Raw genomic sequence first — 26,065 nt, 5'->3', positions numbered from 1 at the left:
TTTATTAAATGTGAAAATGACTGTTCTAAAATGAGTAATGTAACATTTCCAACATTTTTAAGAAAGAAACTTTTCATCAGTAATATATTCTTTTAAGTAATTATGTATGTATGTCCGTATATATTCCTTTACGTATATGTATATATTCCTTTACTTATGTGTATGAATGTATGTATTTAATTATGATTTTCCAATAAGTTACTTTCTCTGAAAGTCATAATTAAATACATACATTCATACACATAAGTAAAGGAATATATACATACATATACGCAAAGGAATATATACAGACATACATACATAATTACTTAAAAGAATATATTACTGATGAAAAGTTTCTTTCTTAAAAATGTTGGAGTCATTTTCACATTTAATAAACACAGCAAATTCAATTCACATAGCCACAATTGCTCCTTCTACCTACAGTACCGAAAACCCGTTTTAAAAAACAAAAATATACTTTAAAACTTACCTCAGCATTTCTTAAAATAACTTTCCTCCCTTTCCCAAACAAAAATATTGCCTTTCAGAAGCTCCACGATAAAATATATCTTCCTCCGCAGCCTCTGGAGCAACTGTACTCATGCTTTTTTCATGTGTAAGTTGTAAGGACTTAACCTCACTGAAAGCATGAATGAAACCGGCGAATTTTACTGCGCACGCGCTGCCTGTACAATCGCACACGTTCTGCCTCTGAACCCCTTCGTTCAGAGGACAGGAAATGCCGGTTTTCCCCGCATGCGCTGTGCATGCTGAAAACCGGCATTTCCTCCGGCCAGATGCGTGAGTACCCCGACCGTACTCACGCGTTTGGAAGGGAATTACTGGGCCAACATTTTACATGTCAATAAAATGAAAAATTTAACAATTGCACGATTTGCCCCCTCGCATCTGCGACTGAGGGTCCAAGGAGGTGCATTGCGCAACAGGTCATCGTCGTGCGTATCCTCACACTGTTCCCTTTCGGGAACTGTATGAAGTGGTGGAAGGATTTCTGGCCACGTTAACACTCCTTCCGTGACCATAACCATCTTCATACTAGCCATTAGGGTGGTTAGTCCTATGGCATGAGGGTTTTACGGGCTCCCACAACCCATCTGAGGGGGGGGGGCCACCCACACCCGCGGACGCAAGTATCCCGCTGGATGTCCACCCAGAATTTATAGTTGGAGCTCCGACTCCACTTGCCGGGACTCTGGAGCGGGGTTCGAAACCCTACTCCTTCTGGCCCAGCGGCGGGGAAGCTTACCGCTACGCAAAAGGCCCACTCCGTGCAAAAGGTGACACCCATACGTTTCCTGCGCCTTTTCCCTCCCCGTGACTGGAGCCCTATGCTGCCACTTGAAAGACCAAGCTATCATCTGTCCTTTTTGCGGCGCCTTTGACTTCTCATTACCAATGATGAGCAGGCGCTGCGCCTCCACCTCGTTGAGGAGATTGCTGAGGTCATCATCAGTTCAATTGTGAGTTCTTTTAATGCCGTGAATTGTGCTCATTCCAGCCATTTCACGTTGCTAATCGGAGTGGGCCTTTGGCGTAGCGGTAGGATCCCCGCCGCTGGGCCAGACGGGGTAGGGTTCCGAACCCCGCTCCAGACAGTCCCGGCAAGTGGAGTCGGAGCTCCAGCTCTAAATTCTGGGTTGACATCCAGTGGGATATTTGCGCCCGTGGGTGTGGGTGGCCCCCCCTCCTCGTATAGCTTGTGGGAGCCCGTAAAACCCTCCCGCCATAGGACTAACCACCCTAATGGCTGGTTCAAAGATGGTTACGGTCACAGAATGAGCGTTAATCACGGCCATAAATCCTTCCACCACTTCATACAGTTCCCCAAAGGGAACAGTGTGAAGGCACGTATGACGACGACGTTGCTAAATAAATAAATGGAATGAAAAAAAATTCTTTCAGGGCTTTTAAAAGTCTTTAAATTGCTTTAATTCTGTTTAAAACTACTTCAGATTCTTCAAAATAATGTGAACATTTTTTAAAGTTTATAAAAGTTACCAAAAGCTTCATAAAAATACCAAAAACCTATTTGAAATGCTGCTCTGCATGTAAAAATGCTTTTCAGCTTGTGAGAAACATTGGAGGCGTGTCCTATTAAACGGAGACCTCAAGGGGCGTGTCTCACTTGCACAGCGCGCTCCAGGCTTCGCGCTGGCTGCACTCCTGGGCGGCGTGACGTCAGATGCTGCCCGGGATTCTTCTCTTTCAAACAGGAATTCCAGGCGTCCCTGGAGGTGAACGGCAGGCGCGTCGGGTAAGTGCAGATCGGGGGCTTGCACGCGTATATGCTGAGAGACAGGTTGCTCTCTGTCCTGCAATTTCTAGAGAGACATGCATGTGTATGTGCAAGTGTATGTGTGCATGTGTGCTTGTGTGTGCGTGCATGCGCAATGTGTGTGCATACGAGTGTGTTCGTGCGTGTACATGCATGTGAGCAATGGTAAGCCTCCTCTCCTGCCGACACTCACTGCTAATGCTGACATAATTGTAGTGGCCGAGTATCAATAATATACGGACTGCAGGAGAACAATAATAACAGGTATTTACTGAACAGAGGGTACTCTTTTATTTGGACCCAAAAAAAAAAAACCCAATTCAACTGTAAATAAACAAAAGTTCAACTAAAGCTTAACAAATCAAATTAAAATTTGGTTTTCTGTGTTGATGATGCACTCCAGTCCCCGCGGCGCCCATCGGTCGCGGAAATACTCAAGCGCACCGGCGGACACCGCGTGCTCCATCCCCAGGGCCACCCGGGCGCGAACATGGCCGCGGAAGAGATGCAGGCAATCCGGCTGGACGACCCCCTCGACCGCCCGCTGCCTGGACCAATTGATGGCTCTTTTAGCCAAGCCCAGGAGCAGGCCCACAAGGAGGTCCTCCAACCTGTCCGCTCCCCTCTGCACCGGGTGACCGTAGATCAAGAGCGTGGGACTGAAGTGCAACCAAAAATCGAGGAGCAGCCCCTTCAAGTAGTGAAAGAGGGGCTGCAACCTCTCACAATCCATATAAACGTGAAACACGGACTCCTCCAGGCCGCAAAAAATGCAGGCGGCCTGGGAGTCCGTGAACCTACTTAAAACCTTATTGCACGGGACCGCTCCGTGCAACACTCTCCAGGCCAAGTCCCCGATGGAACAAGGGAGGACTCCCGCATAGAGAGCCCTGCATTGGGGACCTCCGCTACCGCCGGTCGGCAAAACGCCACGCCAAGGCGTGTCCGGACGGTAGACGAAGATGGCAAAGTGGAGAGTGTGCAGGAGCAGCCCGTACAGGAAACCCCTCCGCGCGGAATGAAAAGGCACGGAGGGTATTTCCTCGAGACGGCTCAAGTTGTGAGGCGCCGGTTCCCGAGGGGAGTTTCGGGGCCGGGCGCCAATGAGGAAATCCGTCCGAACGGGGGTAAGCTCGGACGGGATCGCCCCACGTGCTTGAGCTGCCTCGATACACCTAGTGGAGTCGGGGCCCAGTGCCGCTTTTACCGATTCGATGGTTTCGACCGCGAGCCGGACGTTGGCCCAGGACAGGCGCCGCGCCAGCTCCTCCGGCGCCATCCAGCCCGCTCCTCCGCCATCGAGCAGGTCCCCGACTCTGGTCACCTTGCCAGCCACAGCCCTACCTTCCGCCAGCCGCCCGAACCCGTGTTCGTGGAGGTGCGGATTCCTGAGCAGCGGCTCCCGAAGGAGAGCCGCCGCTCCTGACGGGGGAGAGCTCCGCCTGGAAGCGACGTAGTTCCAAACCCATAGTAGTTCCTGGTAGAAGACAGGCAGCTCCCGCAGGCCGGCACGCCTGCTGCCCACTTTCGCAAACAGGAGCTGCGTGTCGTAATTGAGGCCATGCAGCTGGCGGAAGAAAAACGTCGCCAGCGCACACCATCTCGGAGGATTCTCGACGTACAGGTATCTCTGCAGCGTCTGAAGACGGAAAGTCGCAGCCTGGGTGCGAAGGCACACCAGCGCCTGACCGCCCTCCCTAAGCGGGAGACACAGAACCGCGGCAGAGACCCAGTGCTTCCTTTTGTCCCAGAAGAAGTCGATGAGCTTCTTCTGAATCTTGGCGACAAACGCAGGGGGAGGGATCAAAGTGACCAACCGGTACCACAACATGGCGGCCACCAGCTGGTTTATGACCAGCGCTCGACCCCTGTAGGACAACACTCGGAGCAGTCCTGTCCAGCGTCCTAGGCGAGCGGTGACTTTGGCCTCCAGCTCTTGCCAGTTCGCCGGCCAAGCGTCCTCGGCAGGGCTAAGGTAGACTCCCAAATAGAGGAGGTGCGTGGTGCTCCAGGCGAAAGGCCTGAACTCCTCCGGCAGGGAGTCCACCCGCCACTGACCCACCAGGAGTCCGGAACATTTCTCCCAGTTGATCTTGGCGGAGGATGCGTCCGAGTAAATCTGCTGGCATTCCCGCATCCTCCGCAAGTCAGCGGGATCCGTGACCATGAGGAGCACGTCATCGGCGTAAGCCGAGAGGACCACCTCCACGCCCGGCCCTTGCAGAGCCAGTCCCGTCAACCTCTTCCGCAAGAGGCGCAGGAAAGGCTCCACGCAAATGGCATATAACTGACCGGACATGGGGCATCCCTGACGCACCCCCCTCCCGAAGCAAAGGGGCGCCGTCAAGGACCCGTTAACTTTAATCAGACACTCCGCGGCGGCGTACAGAAGTGGGATCCGGGCGACGAAATGCGTCCCGAACCCGAATGCGCGCAGAGTCCCGAAGAGATACTCGTGATCCACCCTGTCGAACGCCTTCTCCTGATCCAGGGAAAGGAAGGCGACCGACAGACCAGCCCTCTGGGAGTGGTGGACCAGGTCCCGGACCAGATGGATGTTATCTTGGATGGTCCGGCCCGGGACCGTGTAGGACTGGTCGGGGTGGATCATGTGGGCCAGCACGGTGCCAAGGCGAGCAGACATGGCCCTGGCAAAGATTTTATAGTCCGTGCTGAGGAGGGAGACCGGGTGCCAGTTCTTAAGGAGGCGGAGATCGCCCTTCTTAGGCAGCAGGACAATGACCGCCCTGCGCCAAGAGAGGGGCATCTCCCCGGTCGCCAAACTTTCCCCCAGGACCCGCGCGTAGTCGCCCCCCAAGACGTCCCAGAACGCCCTGTGGAACTCCACGGTCAGCCCGTCCAGCCCCGGGGACTTTCCCCTAGAGAGCTGGCGGAGGGCGCCTGTCAGCTCCGCCAGACTTAGCGGAGCGTCCAATTTTTCGGCGCCCTCCGGGCCAACCTTCGTCAGGTCCTCCCACAAAACTCTGCGCGCATCCTCACTGGACGGATCCGGAGAGAACAGAGCCCCGTAATAGGCGCGGGTCTCCGCGCTGATTCCCTCCGGATCCGAGACCAGAGATCCGTCGTCGGCCAGCAGCCCCAAGAGCTGCTTACGGACCCCCCGTCTTTTTTCCAGCGAGTAGAAGAAGGGGGAGCCGCGGTCCAGGTCCCGCAGGAGCTGGATCCGCGACCTCACGTACGCGCCTCGGGACCCGACGAGCTGCAGGTCCTTCAGCGCGCCCTTCTTCTCTTCGTACACCTTCCGCAGGGCCGGGTCCTCGACGACCTGACCGAGACGGGACTCCAGGTCGAGCACCTCCTTCTCCAACCGCCCGACCCGGGCCTCCCGCCTCTTGGTCGACCCCTTCGCGTACTCCTGACAGAAGAGACGGATGTGAGCCTTGCCCACATCCCACCATAGCCTCAAGGAGGGGAAGCCCCCCTGCTTCCTTCTCCAGTCGGCCCAGAATCGACGAAACGAATCCCGGAACCGTGCGTCCTCCAGCAGCAGGTTGTTAAAATGCCAGTACACGGACTCCCCCCGCGCGTGCAGCGGAGCGAGCTCCGCCCACACCAGGTGGTGGTCCGTGCACGGCACCGGCCGCATGGAAGCTGCCGGAACGCAGGAGACGTACGCCCGGGAAATGTAGAGGCGGTCGATTCTGGACCTTCCTCCCCCAGACCTCACGCTAGTGAAGGCGCTGAAGTCGGGGTGGAGATTTCGCCAGACGTCCACCAAGTCGAAGGACCCAACCAGGTCCCTCAACTTCTCCATCGCCGCCGGGCTTCGCGGGGGACCCGAACGGTCCCTCGCCTCGAGGGTGCAGTTAAAATCCCCCCCGAGGATGACGCACTCGCCCACGTCGATGGAGCCCAAGAGAGCGGACACTTCTTCGAAGAAGCGCACTTGCTGCGCACTGGTCTGAGGGGCGTACACGTTCACTAGATGGAGCGGCACGCCCCCCAGGCGAACAGTGACCTGGAGCAAGCGGCCCGGCACGTGCTCCTTGACCCCCAAGATCTCCGGCTGAAAATGCGGGGCCAGCAAGATAGCCACCCCGCTGGAATTGTTGGAGAGGTGACTCATGCTGACCCCTCCTTGCCACTCCAGGAGCCACGTGGCTTTGTCTCCCGGAACGGTGTGGGTTTCTTGCAGGAAGCACACCGCATACTTCCCGTCCCGAAGGACCAAGAAGTTATTGAATCTGCGGCGCGCCTCCCTGCTGTCGTTGATGTTGAGGCTGGCTATGGTTATCTTCATGTCAGAAGCATAGTGCAACCTCTACCTACACCTAACGGGGGGAGGAAGCGCAGCCGCTGGTCAGCCGCCACTTCCTCAGCAGCCCAGTGAGAAACGTTGTGAGCCGACGCAGCTCGAGCGGGTTCACACCCTCGTCCGCGCCCATGATCTTAACGGCGGCGCGGACGGAATCGATGAGCAGCGCCAGCTCCGACCACCTGTCGAGGGCCAGCCGGACCTTATTGCGCTGACCCAGGCACGTGGCCATAAAATCCCGGAGTTCCCTTACGGAAATGAGGGGAGACTCGGCAAGGGGCACGAGGTCATCCATCGCCACGTCGGCGCTGGAGTCCGAATCGTCCTCCGTGCCCATCACCGAGTCCCCATCCTCCTCCAGGGGGTCGTCACCAGCGGCCGACCCGTCCGCCGCGCAGTGCAAAGCAAACGACTCGGCCGCGCCAGCCAGCCCCGCCTCTGCCCGGATCCCACCCCCAGGATCGGCGGCAGAGGATTTCTCCCTGGGCTCCTCTAGGGGTGCCGGGCCAGAAGACGGCGGCGGTTCAGAGCTCCCCTCCGCCTCAGACGCCGGAAGGACGGAGAAACCGGGGAGAGAACAATTTCCAGCTCCTCCAGTATGTCCGGCACCAGAGACGCAGCCAGGGGGCCATCCTCCTCCCCGCCACCAACCTCCGACCCAGCAGACGGGGGGTTTTGAATTAAAAGCTCTACCAGGACGAGCATCCCCTGGGAGACGTCCGGGTCGCATTGGGCGAGCTCATTATCCTCGAGCTCGCCCGACCCAGCCCCCAGGCTGCCCGACCCGGCGAGGGGTAACGGCACCGATAAAAGGTCAATTTCAATTACTGCCGCGGGTTGTTCCGCAACCCCCCCCCCCACGGGCAGGGTCTCATCCCCATCCCCGGGAGGCACGTGCTGGACAGACACATCTGCCTCAGCCTCCCGAGGGACAGGCGACCCCTGCCGATCGCTGGTGATGACGACAGCACTGGGGGGGGGGGCGCAGTACCCGCGTCGGGCGACGACTCCCCCTGCTCGGAGGGACCTTCCTCCTCCCGGTCCTCCTCCTCATCCAGGGGGTCGCGCCTTCTTTTTAGCACGGAGGGAGCGAGGGAGACCTCCATGTCTGCAAAGGCCTCCTCCTCGACTCCCTCCGGCGGAGCAGGTTTGTCGGGTTCCTCGGGCCCGAGCCCGGCCGCAGGTATTGGCATTACCGCTGCGGCGGTTGCGGCCACAGGCTCGGGCACGAGGCCCCTCCCGCTCACATCTGCCCTGATCAACTCCGCGAGGAGCGCGGGTGTAAGGGGCTCAAGGGGCAAGGGCTCGCCATCCACGGGGGAACCCGCCCTAAGGTGCTTCTTTTTTCCCCGCGCCTTCTTTCCGGCCGGACACACTCCCTCCCCCCCGCCGGAGGCCTTGGTGGCATCGGCCCCCGACGTCAACCGCGCATCAGACGTACTTGACGCGCGGGCAGATCCAGGGGGAAGGGCGGCGGCGGCGGCGCCAGCCTCGGCCGCACGAGATGATCCGGCGGCCTTGGAGGCAGGGCAGTTCCTCCTGATGTGCCCCACCTCCCTGCAGGCATGGCACCTCACACCGTCCGACGTCCAAAAGGCGCGGTAGGCGGTCCCCTCGTGGAGGACGACGAACGCCCCGTCAGTGTCCTCCTCCCGCGCCAGCTGGATAAACAGCTGGCGCCGGAAGGAGAAGACGTGGCGAAGGCTGGCCTCCCGGAAGCAGAGCGGGATGGGTATGATCCTAGACCTCACCTCCCCAAGTTGTCGCAAATGGGGAAGGAGGAGCTCACCAGGAACATAGGGCGGGACGTTGGAAATAATGATCCTCTGCGCGGTGGCCTCGAGAGGATCCACCGGCAGGAAGGTCCCGCCCACGGTGAGCCCCTTGGCGACAGCCAGGGACACTGCCCGCTCTGACCCCAGGAAGAACACAGCCTTCCCATACATTTTCGAGGCCGCGACGATGGCTGAGGGGCCGACAACCCCAGCCATGGCCTTGACGCAGGCCTCGATGGTCATAGTGGGGTGAGTGTAGCTCTTCACCCCAAGCTTTTTTGTTATTAATCGAAAAGGTGACGGGGCAGCAGGAACAGCGGGAGCAGCTGTGGCTGTGGCTACCACTCTCGCATAGGTCCCGGCTGGCCCCGCCACCGGCGAAGACGCAGCCGCCATTCTGGGGTGCTTTTTTTAAGGGCTACACTCACCCCAAGTCACAGGCCTGAAGGTGTTAATGGCCTCGGTGTATATATATATTTTTTGTCCTCTATTGAGCAGAGGGAGTTGATTAAAATGAGGACACACCTCTCTCCTTATTGATTTAAATTGGGAGAGGGGCCCTCTCCCCTCTGCTCAATTGGCAATTAATAAAATAGATGAAACTAAGGTGCCTTAGAAAGACAGGCAGAGAGAGACAAAGAGAGAGAGAGAGGTGGGGGGTGGGAAGGAGCGAGGCCGCAAGGGGCAGTGTTGCCACTCAGGATGGTGGGTGGGTGTTGGCAGGGTTGCACTCTCCGATGGAAAAAGTCTTTGGTGGTGGTGGTCTTCTGGCAGGGGGAGAAGACGTCTTCACCTGGAAAAGCTGGAGAAGCCCAGGCTCAGTCCTGCAACAGGTCTTAACGATGTAATTAAATTAAATTAAGCACTTCACCTTGGGCAGCTCCAAGCTCTCCCAGGGCAGGCAATAGAAGGGATGCTAATTAGTGGTGTGTGTGGCCTAGCTTTAACAAGAGCCACACACACACACACTACACCCCTTGATGATCCGGCCTTGCTTCTTCTTTTCTCCCCCCACCTAAAATACAAAGTCTTGGGAGAGTGCCCCAAATAACACCCACCTGTAGATGTTCCGGATGAAGTTTTCTTCCCTCCCTTCAAGCAGTTGGTTTCTCTCCCCTCTCTCCCTCTCCTGAAGTGGAGGCCAATTTGGGGAGGCAGTGATAGAAAAGGCCTCTCCCCTGGTTGATGTTGATGTAGGCCTCCTTTCTCCTTCTCCTCCTCTGTCCTCTCTCTCCAGGCACCTCAGTTGATGTAATGATGGTGGAGTTGGTGGTGGTGGTGGTCCAACGTTCTCCTCCTCTTCCTGGTCAGGGGACCACCACTTTAATCCACTCTCCAAAGTCTGGCTGCTCCCTCTGCTCGTGCTTGCAGCTGAACAGAGGGTAACTTAAGACTGAAGTACAGAAGCCTGCTATGGCTTTATATACAGGTGTGGTCACTACCGGTACTGCAGTATAAAATCAGTTCTTCTCTTAAAGGTACATACACAACAATTCCTCCCCTTTTAAATAAACAGTACATAACATTCATTTAACAACTAAATAATAACTAATTACAATTACAATTTTCTCTGTACTATATACATCAACTGAAATAATCATTTATAAGTTCAGTCTTTGAGGAGGCTTCCTGATCCTGACTGGATAGCGCCTTTCTCGAGTATCCTGTTCTTGCGGCGGAGTCGATTCTGGCTCATTGTCATTGGTTGGTTCGTCAGCTTCCAATACCACTGCTTCTGAGGTAGACGCAATCTGTACTTCGGGTTTATTACCAGGTGCACATGCTCGTGGTATGGGTTTGGCTTGTTCCTGTGACTCTAGAATCAGGTCAGCATGGCGTCTCACGATGCTCTCTCCAACGTCCACTGTGTACATTAGTGGTCCCTGCTGTGTGCATATCGTTCCTGGCTGCCATTTTTCTGTTCGGTAGTCGCGGGCCAAGACTGGTTGCCCTATCTTGAAGCTCCTGGTTGGCTTCTCGTTGATGTGCTGGAATTGCTTATCCTCAACATCTCATCTTATGTTTGGTTTGAGCAAATCCAGGCGACATCTTAGCCTTCGGTTGAAGAACATTATGGCTGGAGCTTGGTTGGTGACTGCATGTGTCGCATTCCGGTAAGCAAACAAGAAATTATCCACCTTGCGTTGTAGTGGAATGTCGTCATTATACATCACCTTTATTGCCTTTTTAAAGGTCTGAACAAACCTCTCAGCCAATCCATTTGTGGCTGGATGATATGGGGCAGATGTGTAATGTTTCACCCCATTATTCCTCAGAAACCTCCAGCAATCCTCCGACACAAACTGTGGCCCATTGTCGGAGCAAATCTGTTCTGGCAAGCCATTCCTGGCGAAGATGGTCCGTAGGACTGCAATAGTTTTCTCCGTGGTGGTGGAGGACATTTTGATGACCTCTGGCCATTTCGAATGGGCGTCCACGGCGATTAGAAACATTGAGTCCATAAATGGACCAGCAAAATCAATGTGTACCCGTTGCCATGGAGATGAGGGCCACTCCCATGGCTGTAGCGGGGCCTGTGGTGGAGCGTTTTGGACCTTCTGGCATCCTGTGCATCTCTTGGTCATATCCTCGATTTCTTTATCGATTCCCGGCCACCACACAAACGCCCTGGCTAGGCTCTTCCTTTTTACCCCTCCCAGATGACCCTCATGAAGCTCATTGAGCACTCTATCTCTCAACTTGGGTGGAATTACCACTCGGGATCCACACATCAAGGTCCCCTGGCACACTGACAGCTGTTCTCTCCTTGGCGAGAATGCTGGCAACAGTGAGTCGCCATGTGCTGGCCATCCCTTCACCGTCAAATCATAGACCCGAGAGAGTGTCGGGTCATTTCGGGTTTCCTTCTCTATACTTGAGTTTGTAACAGGTAGACATTTGACGATGGTCGCATGGAATATCTCAACAGCGTCCACTGCAGGTGCTTCCTCTACCGTAGGCAACGGTAGGCGCGACAGCCCATCAGCGTTTCCATGCTGTTTCGTACCCTTGTACTCTATGTGGTACTGATGTGCCCCTAGAAAAAGTGACCATCTTTGCAGCTGTTGCGCCGTCATCACTGGAACGCCCTTCTTTGGGTTAAAAATGGAGACCAGGGGCTGATGATCAGTCAGTAGGGTGAATTTCTGCCCGTGCAGATAGTGATTGAACTTCTTCACCCCCCACACCAGGCTGAGGGCCTCCCTGTCAATCTGGGCGTAGTTACGCTCGGCTGAGGTTAACGAGCACGACGCAAAGGCTATTGGCCTCTCTGAACCGTCCAGGAATTTGTGTGACAGCACCGCTCCGATGCTGTAGGGAGACGCATCACATGCCAACCGAATCGGTAGTGTTGGATTGTAGTGGGCCAATACTTCTTTTGAAGTGATTAGGCATTTACATTTCTGAAAGGCACGCTTACACTCATCACTCCATTTCCATGTTACTCCAGTTTGCAGCAGGGCATTCAGTGGGTGCAGAATTGTAGATAAATTCGGCAAGAACTTATGGTAGTAGTTCACCAACCCGAGAAACGACCTCAGTTGCGACACATTTTCCAGTGCTGGAGCCTTGACTACAGCCTCAATCTTGTCTGGCGACTTATGCAATCCTTCCTCGTCAATCATGTGGCCACAATACGAGATTGGTCTCCTGAAGAACTCGCATTTGGGGCGGTTGGCTCGTAGCCCATATTCCTGTAATCTAGTGAGCACCTGCTCCAGGTTGGCAAGGTGTTCACTGTCATTTTCGCCCGTAACCAGGATGTCGTCCAAATAACACTGGGTCCCCGGGATCCCTTGCAGGACTTGTTGCATCGCCCTCTGCCAAATAGCCGGGGCTGATGCTACCCCGAATACCAGTCGATTGTACTGGTAAAGGTCTTTGTGAGTGTTTATCGTGAGGTATTTCCTAGATGCTTCTTCCACCTCCATTTGTAGATACGCTTGGGCCAGATCAATCTTTGTAAAGCGTTTCCCGCCAGGTAGTGAGGTGAAAATATCTTCTATCCGTGGAAGTGGATATTGTACTGTGTGCAGGACTGGGTTCACAGTCACCTTGAAGTCCCCACAGATGTGAACCTTCTTCGGCTCCACAGGCATGCTGCTTAATGATTTCTTCATTACAGGAACGATGGGTGTGGCCCACTCGCTCCAGTCCACCTTGGACAGCACACCCGAACGCTCCAGACTCTCCAGCTCTGCTTCAACGGCTGGGCGGATCGTGTACGGTACCGGTCTGGCCTTAAAAAATTTTGGGTTTGCGTTATCTTCGATTTTTATCATTGCTGTTACTCCTTTTAGAGTCCCAAGTCCTTGTTGGAACACTTCTTTTGCGTCAGTTAGAATTTTGGAGTCGTCCAGGTGTGACGTCATCATCCTTTTTGTCAGTCACAGTTAGCGCCTGAATGGAATGCCAATCCAATTATATTTTTCAGATCCATTCACGTCCCAATAATGGTGGTCCTCCATCTTGTAGAATATATCGATACAGTTTCTGTGTTTCCTTGCCGTTGTATTCAACTGGCACCCTTATCTTTCCTCTGGGGTAGACTTTTTGCCCCGTGTATGTCTTCAATACAATGGACGTGTCCTTCAAGGGTATGTGTGAGAATAGCCGCTCATAGTCTCGTCGATTCATGACAGTTAGGGCTGATCCTGTGTCCAATTCCATCTTTACTGGGGACCCTGCTATCATGAGGGTGACCCAAATGGTTCGGTGATCCTCCTTTGCGATCATGTTGTGTAACTTTAGACAACTTAGTCTCCTGCTCCCGGAGTCATTATCACTCTCCTGATCTTCCGAACTACTGTCTGTCAATTTCTTTACTTTCTTGTACTTTTCCTTAGTAGTTCTTGTAGTGTTGGTTTTCTTTCCCGACCTGCAGACTCTTGCTATGTGTCCCATTTTCCCACATTGCCTGCATACTTTGTCCTTAAACCAGCTGTCCTTCTGATCATGGGTTGTTCTGCCGTAGCGATAGCACTTTTCTGCTCCATACGCCATTTCGTTAGCGCTGTATTCTTGTGGTTTCTGTTGTATTTCCGCAGCTCCCCGTGCTGCTGCTTCGTAGGATACTGCCACGCTGAAAGCCTGTTCTAGCGTCAGGTCCTTTTCCGAAAGTAGTCGTTTCTGGGTTCCTTCACTCTGGAGCCCACAGACAAACTTATCCCGTAAGGTGTCTGCCAGTCCTGCTCCGAACTGGCAGTGCTTCAATAACTTGCGTAGTTCCGTAAGATAGTCAGCATTGCTCTCATCTTTGTGCTGGTTTCTTTTATGGAACTTGAATCTTTCTGCTATCAGCAGCGGTGTAGGGTTTAGGTGTTCCTGTAAGATATTAACAATCTCTTCAAAACTTTTCTCCATTGGTTTAGCTGGGGTGATTAAATTCCGCAATAGGCCGTACGTTCTTGCGCCCATCAAATTTAATAATACCGACGCCTTCTTTCCATTGGCCACCTCATTTGCCTTGCAGTACACTTCAATTCTTTCCACATACGTGGTCCAGTCTTCTACCTCGTTGTCGAAAGCAGTGATACTGCCACTCTTCGGCATCTTGGGTGATTTAAAATGGCGCCTCCCGCGCTTTTTCTTCTTCCCCAATGGATTAAAATGGCGCCTCCCGCGCTTTCCTTCTTCCCCAATGGAATAAAATGGCGCCTCCCGCGCTTTTCCTTCTTCCCCTTGCTGCCACACTGCTCCTAGCGTTCTACAGGGTAATGGCGGCGACCCGCGGCTTCGGCGCGTTTCACTTTTCCTTCCCCTCGTTTTATTTTCTCTACGCTGCCCGGTTCTTGAGCACCCTGTGCGCTCCACCCTCTTTTCCTCCCGACGACGCTGCACGGCCCCTTTGCAGAGCCGCTCGATCGAGCTCGAGCCTGCCGCAGTCCGGAAGGTTCAGCGCACTACCTGCTACCAGCACGATTTGCTGGAACACCTTGACTGGGGAGCCAAGCCCAGCTCTCCACAGCCTCCCCTGCAACTCTCCGAACTCCGATGGATCCTTGGGCGGTTGCCCGCGGTCGACGCCCGTTGCTCTGACTTCGACCTCCAAGAAGCTTCTTCTCAGGGAAAGATCCCCGTGAGGTGATGCAGTACAGCAGGTGAGTTCGAACCTGTTCGTCGCCAGTGTAGTGTCCGAGTATCAATAATACACGGACTGCAGGAGAACAATAATAACAGGTATTTACTGAACAGAGGGTAACTTAAGACTGAAGTACAGAAGCCTGCTATGGCTTTATATACAGGTGTGGTCACTGCCGGTACTGCAGTATAAAATCAGTTCTTCTCTTAAAGGTACATACACAATAATAATGGCCACCCATAAGTGCTCACGGCTGCCCACATTCTGGGGCATCCCCAACTGCAGCCCTTTTGCACAGAGTTCCTGAAGGCCACATCATCCGTGACTGCCCTCACCAGCCCAGGGGGTGGGGGGGAGGGGGAGTTCAGGCAGTGGGTGCCCTCACCAGCCCAGGGGGTGGGGGGGTGGCAGGGGAGGGGGAAGGGGAGTTCAGGCAGTGGGTGCCCTCACCAGCCCAGGGGGTGGGGGGGGTGGCAGGGGAGGGGGAGGGGGAGTTCAGGCAGTGGGTGCCCTCACCAGCCCAGGGGGTGGGGGGGTGGCAGGGGAGGGGGAGGGGGAGTTCAGGCAGTGGGTGCCCTCACCAGCTCAGGGGGTGGGGGGGGGGCAGGGGAGGGGGAGTTCAGGCAGTGGGTGCCCTCACTAGCCCGGGGGGCGGGGGGGAGGGGGAGTTCAGGCAGTGGGTGCCCTCACTAGCCCGGGGGGCGGGGGAGTTCAGGCAGTGGGTGCTCTCACCAGCTCAGGGGGTGGGGGGGGGCAGGGGAGGGGGAGTTCAGGCAGTGTGTGCCCTCACTAGCCCGGGGGGCGGGGGGGAGGGGGAGTTCAGGCAGTGGGTGCCCTCACTAGCCCGGGGGGCGGGGGAGTTCAGGCAGTGGGTGCTCTCACCAGCCCGGGGGGTGGGGGGAGGAGGAGTTCAGGCAGTGGGTGCCCCCAGCAGCCTGGGGGGCGGGGGGGGGAGGGGGAGTTCAGGCAGTGTGTGCTCTCACTAGCCCGGGGGGTGAGGGGAGGAGGAGTTCAGGCAGTGGGTGCCCCCACCAGCCTGGGGGGCGGGGGAGTTCAGGCAGTGTGTGCTCTCACCAGCCCGGGGGGTGGGGGGGAGGGGGAGTTCAGGCAGTGTGTGCTCTCACCAGCCCGGGGGGTGGGGGGGAGGGGGAGTTCAGGCAGTGGGTGCCCCCAGCAGCCTGGGGGGCGGGGGGGAGGGGGAGTTCAGGCAGTGTGTGCTCTCACTAGCCCGGGGGGTGAGGGGAGGAGGAGTTCAGGCAGTGTGTGCTCTCACCAGCCCGGGGGGTGGGGGGGAGGGGGAGTTCAGGCAGTGGGTGCCCCCAGCAGCCTGGGGGGCGGGGGGGAGGGGGAGTTCAGGCAATGTGTGCTCTCACCAGCCCGGGGGGTGGGGGGGAGGGGGAGTTCAGGCAGTGTGTGCTCTCACCAGCCCGGGGGGTGGGGGGGAGGGGGAGTTCAGGCAGTGTGTGCTCTCACCAGCCCGGGGGGTGGGGGGGAGGGGGAGTTCAGGCAGTGTGTGCTCTCACCAGCCCGGGGGGTGGGGGGGAGGGGGAGTTCAGGCAGTGTGTGCCCTCACCAGCCCGGAGGGGTGGTGGGGGGAAGTTCAGGCAGTGTGTGCCCTCACCAGCCCAGGGTGGGGGGTGGGGGGGGAGTTCAGGCAGTGTGTGCTCTCACCAGCCCAGGGTGGGGGGTGGGGGGGGAGTTCAGGCAGTGTGTGCTCTCACCAGCCCAGGGTGGGGGGTGAGGGGTTGAGGAGGGGTTGGGGAGGGGCATGGGAGGGGGAGGGGGAGTTCAGGCAGTGTGTGCCCTCACCAGCCCAGGGTGGGGGGGAGTTCAGGCAGTGGGTGCCCTCACCAGCCCGGGGGGGTGGGGGGAGAGGGGTTGAGGAGGGGGAGTTCAGGCAGTGGGTGCCCTCACCAGTCCAGGGGGGTGGGGGGGGAGGGGTTGAGGAGGGGTTGGGGAGGGGCAAGGGAGGGGGAGTTCAGGCAGTGGGTGCCCTCACCAGTCCAGGGGGGTGGGGGGAGAGGGGTTGGGGAGGGGCAAGGGAGGGGGAGGGGGAGTTCAGGCAGTGGGTGCCCTCACCAGCCCAGTGGGGTGGGGGGAGTGGGGTTTATTATGTCCGTGTGTAATTGAGACACGGACTGCAGGAGTTGGTTACAACAGGTGTTTACTGAGTGGAGACAAAACTGGAACTACTATGCAAAGTTAGTATTCAGGCTTATATACAGGGGTGGTCACTACTGGTACTGCAGTATACAGGGGCTGCAGATTATAGTTCCTTTTGCAAAGTACATACACTACAATTCCTCCCCTTTTAGCTAAACAGTACATAACATTCGATTAATAATTAAATAACATATTTACAATTACAGTTGCTAGATACATTAGCTGAAGTTAAGCAATTATAAGTTCAGTCTTTGAGGAGGCTTCCTGATTCTGTCTGGATAACGCCTCTTTGGGGTATCAGGTTCTTCTGGCAAAGTTGATTCGGGATCAACGTCGTTGTTTGGTTCGTCTGCTTCCAATATCACCGATTCTGAGGTAGATGCAATTGGTACTTTGGTTTCATCACCAGGTGTATCGGATCGTGGTGTGGAATTGACGTTTTCCAGTGACTCTAGAATCTGGTCAGCATGGCGTCTTACAATGCTCTCTCCAACATCCACGGTATACATTAGGGGTCCTTGCCGTGTGCAGATCGTTCCTGGCTGCCATTTCTCTGTGCGGTAGTCCCGGGCCAAAACTGGTTGACCTATCTTAAAACTCCTGGTCGGCCTTTCATTCATATTCTGAAACTGCCTGTTCTCCACATCTCTTCTGATGTTTGGCTTAACCAAATCCAAGCGGCATTGTAGTCTTTGATTGAAGAACATCATGGCTGGAGTTTGGTTGGTAACCGCATGTGTCGCATTTCGGTAGGCAAACAAGAAGTCCTTGTGTTGTAGGGGTATGTCTTCATTACACATTGCCTTGATAGCCTTCTTGAATGTTTGAACGAACCTCTCAGCCAATCCATTGGTGGCTGGATGATATGGGGCGGATGTGTAATGCTTAACACCATTGTTCTTTAAGAACCTCCGGAACTCTTCAGACACAAACTGTGGTCCTTGGCGGAGCAAATCTGTTCAGGCAGCCCATTTCTGGCGAATATGGTTCGTAAGACTGTGATAGTTTTTTCTGTGGTGGTTGAGGACATTTTTATTACCTCTGGCCACTTTGAATGTGCATCCACCGCAATTAAAAACATCGAGTCCATAAATGGACCAGCGAAATCAATGTGCACCCTTTGCCATGGAGATGAGGGCCACTCCCATGGATGTAGAGGGGCTTGTGGTGGGGCGTTTTGGACCTTCTGGCATCCTGTACAGCTCTTGGTCATCACTTCAATTTCTCTATTGATTCCCGGCCACCACACAAACGCTCTGGCTAAGTTCTTCATTTTTACCCCTCCCAGATGACCCTCATGAAGCTCATTGAGCACTCTATCCTTCAATTTGGTTGGAATTACTACTCTGGATCCACACATCAAGATTCCTCTGCACACTGACAGCTGTTCTCTTGTCGGCGAGAATGCTGGCAACAATGGTTCGCCATGTGCTGGCCATCCTTTCACCGTTAAATCATAGACCCCGGAGAGTGTCGGGTCATTTCATGTTTCCTTTTCTATGTTTGCATTCGTCACAGGTAGACATTCGACTATGGTCGAGTGGAATATCTCCACAGGATCCACTGCAGGTGCTTCTTCCACCGTCGGCAACGGTAGGCACGACAATCCATCAGCATTCCCATGCTGTTTAGTTCCTTTGTACTCAATGTCATATTGATGTGCCCCTAGGAAAAGGGACCACCTCTGTAGCCGTTGTGCTGTCATTATCGGGACGCCCTTCTGAGGGTTGAAAATGGAGACAAGAGGTTGATGATCAGTTAGTAGAGTAAATTATTGACCGTGCAGGTAGTGATTGAACTTCTTCACCCCCCACACCAGGCTGAGGGCCTCTCTGTCAATCTGGGTGTAGTTACGCTCGGCTGAAGTTAACGAGCGTGACGCAAAAGCTATCGGCCTCTCTGAACCATCAAGGAGTTTATGTGACAGTACCACTCCAATGCCATAGGGAGACGCATCACACGCCAGTCTTATCGGTAGTGATGGGTTGTAGTGAGCCAATACTTCTCTTGAAGTGATTAGGTCTTTACTCTTCTGAAAGGCCCGCTTACATTCATCGCTCCATTTCCAAGCTACTCCAGTTTGTAGTAGGGCGTTCAGTGGGTGCAGAATTGTGGACAAATTCGGCAAAAACTTATGGTAGTAATTCACCAATCCTAGGAATGACCTCAGTTGCGACACATTTTCAGGCGCTGGAGCCTTAACTACCGCTTCAATTTTGTCAGGGGACTTATGTAACCCCTCTTCATCAATCACGTGGCCACAATACGATATCTGTTTCTTAAAAAACTCATACTTGGGGCGATTGGCTCGTAGCCCGTGTTCTCTTAGTCTAGTGAGCACCTGCTCTAGGTTGGCAAGGTGTTCACTGTCATTTTCACCTATCACTAGGATGTCGTCCAAGTAACACTGGGTCCCCGGAATCCCTTGCAGGACTTGTTCCATCGCTCTTTGCCATATCGCCGGAGCTGATGCTACTCCGAATACCAGTCGATTATACTGGTAAAAACCTTTGTGAGTGTTTATCGTGAGATACTTCCTAGAGGATTCTTCAACCTCCATCTGCAAATATGCTTGTGCTAGGTCAATTTTTGTAAAACGCTTCCCTCCAGATAGTGAGGCGAAAATATCTTCTATCCTCGGAAGAGGATACTGTACTGTGTGAAGGACTGGGTTCACCGTCACCTTGAAGTCCCCACAGGTGCGAACCTTCCTTGGCTCCTCAGACTTATTGTTTAACGTTTTTTTCATGACAGGAATGATGGGTGTCGCCCACTCGCTCCAGTCTACCTTAGATAACACGCCTGCATTCTCCAGATTCTCCAGCTCTGCCTCGACAGCTGGGCGAATTGCATACGGTACCGGTCTTGCTTTGAAAAACTTGGGGATTGCATTCTCTTCTATTTTTATCGAGGCGGTTACGCCTTTAAGAGTTCCCAGTTCTTGATGAAATACCTCTTTAGCGTTAGCTAAGATTTTTGACAATCGTCCAGGTGTGATGTCGTCATCCTTTTTACCAGCCACAGTCAGTGCCTGAATGGAGTGCCAGTCTAAACTTATCTTTCTGATCCATTCACCTCCCAATAACGGTGGTCCACCATCTTTCAGTATGTACAGATACAATTTCTGCATTTCTTTGCCGTTGTATTCGACAGGCACCCTTATTTTCCCTCTGGGGTATACTTTCTGCCCCGTATACGTCTTTCAAGGGTATGTGTGAGAATAGCCGCTCGTAGTCTCGTCGATTCATGACGGTCACGGCTGATCCTGTATCCAATTCCATTTTGACTTGGGACGCTGCTATCATGAGGGTGACCCAAATGGTTCGGTGATTCTCTTTTGCGATTACGTTGTGAAGTTTGAGACAGCTTAGTTTCTTGTTCCCGGATTCTCTATCGCTCTTCTGGTCTTCGGAACTACTGTCCGTCATCTTTTGTACTTTCCTGTACTGTTCCTTATTAGCCTTTTTGTTGTCGTTAGTCTTCTTTCCAGACCTGCAAACTCGTGCAATGTGTCCCATCTTTCCACATTGCCTGCATCTTTTGTCCTTGGACCAGCAGTCCTTCTGGTTATGGGTTGTTCTGCCGCAGCGATAACATTTTTCAAATCCCCGTGTCATTTCATGGGTGCCGTATTCCTGTGGCTTTTGCTGTATTTCCGCAGCTCCCCTTGCTGCTGCTTCATACGATACTGCCAAGCTGAAAGCCTTATCCAGCGTCAGCTCTTTCTCTGAGAGTAACCTCTTCTGGGTTCCTTCACTCAGGAGTCCACAGACAAATTTGTCCCGTAGAGTGTCTGTCAGTCCTGCTCCGAACTGGCAGTGCTTTGATAGCTTGCGTAGTTCCGTAAGGTAATCAGCATTGCTCTCATCTTTATGCTGATTTCTCCTGTGGAATTTAAATCTTTCTGCTATCAGCAGCGGTGTAGGATTTAGGTGTTCCTGTAGGATATCAACAATTTCGTTAAAACTCTTCGCCATCGGTTTGGCTGGAGTGATCAGGTTCCGCAATAGGCTGTACGTTCTTGCGCCCATTAAGTTTAGTAGTACCGATGCCTTTTTCTCATCGGCTACTTCGTTTGCCTTGCAATATACTTCGACTCTTTCCACATACGTGGTCCAGTCTTCTATTGCATTATCGAAGGCAGTGATATTGCCAGTCTTCGGCATCTTGGAAATCTAAGATGGCGCCTCCCGCGCTTTGCCTTCTTCCCCGATTTAACAAAATGGCGCCTCCCGCGCTTTGCCTTCTTCCCCGCTGGATTAAGATGGCGCCTCCTGCGCTTTCTGTCTTCTCCGCTGCTGCTAGCGCTGTTGCTGGCGTTTTTATGCCTTGATGGCGACGCCCTATGGTCTTCGCGCACTTCCCCCCCGCGCTGCTGCTAACGCCGCTCTCCGTGGTCCCCATGGCAAACTGCAGCTCCTCACGGCTTTCTGCGCTTCTAATTTCTACTATTTTCCCGTCGTCAGAGCAAACCCTACAGGACACTTTCCTCCCTCTTCTCGGGTCTGTACGCTGCCCGGCTTCGTAGCACCGGCCGCGCCCTGTGTGCTCCACCCTCTCTCTCTCTCTCCTCTTCCCGACAACGCTGCTCGGCCCCGTTGAAAAGCCACCCGATCGAGCTCTAGCCCGCCGCAGCCCAGGAAGGATCAGTGTACTTCCTGCCACCAGCCCGATTAGCTGGAACACCATAGACAGATAACCAAGCCCCGCTCTCGACAGCCTCTCCTGCAATCTTCAAATCCGATGAATCAGAGGCGGTTGCCCACGGTCGATGCTCGTTTCTTCTGTTTGTTTGTTTGTTTTTCGTTCTTTCTTCCTTCTGGCCTCGACCTCTGACAACTTCGCTTCAGGGATGGATCCCCATGAGGTGGCGCAGACTGTAGGTAAGTTCGGATCTGCTCGTCGCCAGTATTATGTCCGTGTGTAATTGAGACACGGACTGCAGGAGTAGGTTACAACAGGTGTTTACTGAGTGGAGACAAAACTGGAACTACTATGCAAAGTTACTACACAGGCTTATATACAGGGGTGGTCACTACTGGTACTGCAGTATACAGGGGCTGCAGAATATAGTTCCTTCTGCAAAGTACATACACTACAGGGTTGAGAAGGGGTAGGGGAGGGGCAAGGGAGGGGGAGGGGAGTTCAGGCAGTGGGTGCCCTCATCAGTCCAGGGGGGTGGGGGGAGAGGGGTTGAGGAGGGGCAAAGGAGGGGGAGGGGAGTTCAGGCAGTGGGTGACGGGTGTTAGGAGTTGCAGGTGGGGGAGTGACAGGTGGTCATAGGAGCCACTGGAGAGAATGGGGTCGATTTTAACTCAGGTGCGGGCAATTGTCGGGTTCCCCGAATTTCGTGATTCCCACACGAATCTAAATGGATGTGTGAGATTGATGCAATTTAACTCAATTGGCCAATTGACTTCCAACGTGTTTCATGACTGCAAGTCCCCTCCGATGACGTCATCATTGCTGCTGCATTTAAGGTCCACAGCAAGCCTTGCTTCTTCTGCAGGCTTCCAAGCTTTCCCCTTATGATGGCACAGGAGCCTGCAGGAACAATGGCCAGCGGGAGGGCAGGAGCTGCGCCGAAATTTGATGAGGCATCACTGCAGGCATTGTTGGATGGGGCTAGGGCCCACAAGGAGGTCCTGTTCCCTTCTTCAGGGAGGAAGAGGCCTCCCAGGCAGACCAAGGCTGTGTGGCTACAGGTGGCTGGGGAAGTCAACTCCTTGGGGCTCACACGGCGCACCTGGATGCAGTGCAGGAAAAGATTCCATGACCTTCATCGCACTGGAAAAGTAAGTATGAAGTTTCCATCACCCTCAATCTGATCCCCATTGCCTTTCCTCACCAGCACTCAGCTTTAGCAATCTCTTCCTCCACATCCCACTTGACACTCACATCCATGCACCCTTACCCATTCCCTCTCTCTCTGCTCACATTCACCTAACTATTCCACCATGCAGCCCTCACACTCCCCATCACTCCGATGCTTTGAACACAACTGACAACACACAGGGAGGGCCCTTGGTCTTGCAACCTCACTCCATCTTTGTCTCCTTCTAAGTATCTATGCTATGCAATCTCTGCACTCACTCCTTCATTCTCACTCAACCTCCACTTGTCTCCCTCATTGCAGGTTGAAGAGAGCTCACAACAGGAGAGAGCGAGCCATGACCGGAGGAGGGCCACCCTCATTAGCCCAGCTCGCCCCCTGGGAGGAAGCCGTCCTGGAGATTGTCGGGGCTGATACAGATGCGGAAGTTGGGGAAGGACAGACAGGTGCATCCCTGCAAGCTGGTGACAGAATAGTTTTCCATCTCTCTCATTGACATTGCATGAGTCGCTGATAATGATTCTGAAGCTACATCATATGGACTTACGATCATCTGCAGAATGCAATGTGCATGTAACCGTGGCATCACATCTCTAACTTTTCCCTTGACTCCCCCACAGGAGCATCGAGAGCTCCTGTCCCCACTGTGCAGGAGGAAGAGCCTGAGATTCCAGACTCCTCAGCGGAATCTGCAACCTCTGAGGGCGCAGCGTCAGCAGAAATAAGCGCACCCAGCACCAGCGCAGACACTCACACCTCGGGGGGACCTTCGGGGCATAGAGTAGTGTTGTCACCTGGTGTATCACAGCTCACAAGTGAGCATCAGCAGATTGTGGAGACAGGGACAGCAGTGGCGAGTCCTTGTCGGAGGGCGCAGGACTCTGCCAGCTCGGCTCAGCTGCATGTCGACCCTCTGGGTCCATCCATAAGATCAGAGGTGATGGAACTCCATGCACAGATGCAGGAGTCTCTGGCAGGTTTTGTCTCCAGGGTCGCTGCGAGTGTGGAGCGAATGGAGGAGTCCATAGCGAACATGAGCAGAGGCTTTGTGGAGTCATTGGCGCATGAATGCATCAACACAGAAAGGATGGCTACCTACGTGGAAATGATTGCTGCCTCCGTGGTAAGGCTGGCTACGGGAGAGGAGAGGAGGGCTACGGCCATGGAGGAGGCTAGTCGCCAGGGTATGGAAAACATGGTGAGTGTTCTTGAGGAGCGATGGGTATCTATTGAACAGAGAAGCCAGACCTTCATGGAAGTCCTTCTGAGTAGGACTGCCATTGCAGATACAGGTCCCCATGGCCCCCCTGATGTGCAGCAAGGTGCTCTCCAGCCGCTTGCAGACGTGGAGGGGGAGCTGACCCATGAGAGGGAGGTTGGTGGCAGGCCTCAAGGAAGTGGGGGTTCCTCTCCAGGCGCTCACACTTCCATGCCACTGCAGAGTCCTCGGTCAGAGCCCCGCCGGAGTCCATACCCAAGTGAGATAGACTTTTCAACCCCTGCACAGCTGCAGGAGCAGCAGACTGCTGACAAGCCCTCACAGGCTCGCCAACCCAGAGGATGCCCGCCAAAGGTGTCGAGACAGGAGCAGCAGGAAAGGGAGCAAGGGGCGTCCACATCTGCTGAAGCCACAGGGGAACCACTACGTAGGAGCACGCATAAGAGGAAGATAAAGCACAAGTAGTCACAAGGGTAGTCACTTGGGTGAAATTTTGTGTATATTGTAAAAATGCCATCAGTTGGTTCTTGTGCATAAAAATTCTGATGGCAACTGTTGCAGTTCTGGCGTGTGTCATTTCACGAATGGGGCTTTCACATTGAGGGCTTAGGATTACTTGCAGTTGTCAGGATGCCGGTCAAATAGCTAGGAAGCCACAGGGTTTGGCCATTGTCAATGTTCAGGTAAGAAGCTGTGAGGCAAAAGAGTTTGATTTACTAGGCTAAGCAAATCTGGCCAGGATGAGTGCGTTCCTTGCATCCCGGGCAGCAATGTTCTCACGTAATGCTGCCGCTGGTTAATGGGCCACTGCAGGATGCTCGTTTTCGCCCTCCTCCTCCTCCTCATTATCATCATCATCTGAGGAGGGTATGTGAGGAGCCACTTGGTCCTCAGGAATCTGCAAGCCACGACGCTGTGCCATGTTGTGGAATGCACAGCAAACCATGACGATTCTGGAGACCCTGGCTGCTGAGTACTGTAGGGCTCCACCTGATCTATCCAGGCATCTGAAGCGCATCTTCAGCAAGCCGATGGTTTGCTCGATTATGGATCTGGTGGAAATGTGGCTGGAGTTGTAGTGCTCCTCAGCTTCGTTGGCTGGCCTCCTCAGTGTCATCATTAGCCAAGTCCTCAGGAGATAGCCCTTGTCTCCAAGTAGCCATCTCATTGAAACTGGCGGCCTGAATAGCGGAGGCACACTAGACTGGCGCAGTATGAAGGAGTCATGGCAACTGCCAGGGTACTTGGCACAAACATGCAAAATCTCCTTCTTGTGGTCACACACCAGCTGAACGTTAAGGGAGTGGAAGCCCTTGCAGTTGACAAAAATACCTGGATTGCGATGGGGTGCCCTAAGGGCCACATGTCTGCCGTCAATGACGCCCTGCACCCTTGGAAAGTCTGCCAGATGAGCTAATCCAACCGCTTGCGCCTTCATATTTGTGTGATCCCTGGTGAAATGGATGTGATTGTGCGCGAGGGCAAAGAGGGCATCGGTTACCTGCGTGATGCAAGTGTGTGTGGCCGCCTGGGAGATGCCGCTGATGTCTGCTGATGATCCCTGGAATGAGCCTGAGGCAAAAAAGTTGTGTGGTGGTGACTTTGATGGCCACTGGTAAGGAGTGTCCACCTGGTCCTCTGGGCAGCAGGTCTTGCTGTAGCATTGCGCAGATGTCAGTCACTACCTGTTGCGAAAGTCGGAGCCACCTTTGGCACTGCTGCTCAGTCATGTTGAGATAGCTGACCCTGTGTCTGTAAGCCCTGTTTGGGGGGTATCTCCTGCACCGACGGGCTTCCATGCGCTGGCCCCTTCTGGCCTGTGCTACCTCAGGTGGGTGAGCAGCAGCCTGTCGCTCCTGCTGCTGCTGCTGCTGTTGTTCCTGGTTCTGCTGCTGCTGCGCCTGGTGCTCGAGCTCCTCTAGTGCCAAGAAGGGAAGGAGAAAAATGGCTCCCATGCTTCTGGCATATGCCTCCACTGAGGAAGCGCTGAGTGAGGGTGGTGAGAGGGGTTTCCCAGGAGTTCACACTGGAGATGTGTGTGAGGCTCCAACCTTCCACAGGTGTGGTTAAGCCTGGTAAAAGTTGCCCCAGGCCTGAAACAACAAAGTCGTGCCACCTGCAAATGATGACTGATCAAATCTCCTCTTTAATGGTTGACCTGCAGCTGATAGTCAGCAAGCCAATAGTGCTCACGCCAGGTTTCACAGGCGTGATCCCCACCAGGCGTGTTTAACGTGGGAAAAGGGTTAAACAGGCAAGTGTAGGAATCTCTGCACTCCTAACAAAGAATCTATAAACTCACTAGTAGTTAACAAACTGAGTTTAATGTACTAAAACTTTACAAAACAAGAAAATGCAGGAGAAGCTCTAAACAGGTCTATTCACTATCACTCCACACGAGGACTGACTGGAAACGCCCTCTACCTCTGACGTCATGAC

The 26,065-nt window shown here is 54.1% G+C and overlaps 1 protein-coding gene across 1 annotated transcript in view; it reads right to left on the bottom strand.

Annotated features, from left to right (window-relative positions):
* Positions 1 to 26,065, bottom strand: part of LOC147108431 (mitotic interactor and substrate of PLK1-like) — a 440,619-nt gene that overhangs the window by 186,009 nt on the left and 228,545 nt on the right. The gene's annotated exons all lie outside the window — the stretch shown is intronic.

Source organism: Somniosus microcephalus, chromosome 13 (genome assembly GCF_052327205.1).
Source record: "Somniosus microcephalus isolate GS21.2 chromosome 13, FLI_Smic_1.0, whole genome shotgun sequence".
Lineage (NCBI taxonomy): Eukaryota > Metazoa > Chordata > Chondrichthyes > Squaliformes > Somniosidae > Somniosus > Somniosus microcephalus.
This window is presented reverse-complemented; position numbering and strand designations above follow the sequence as displayed.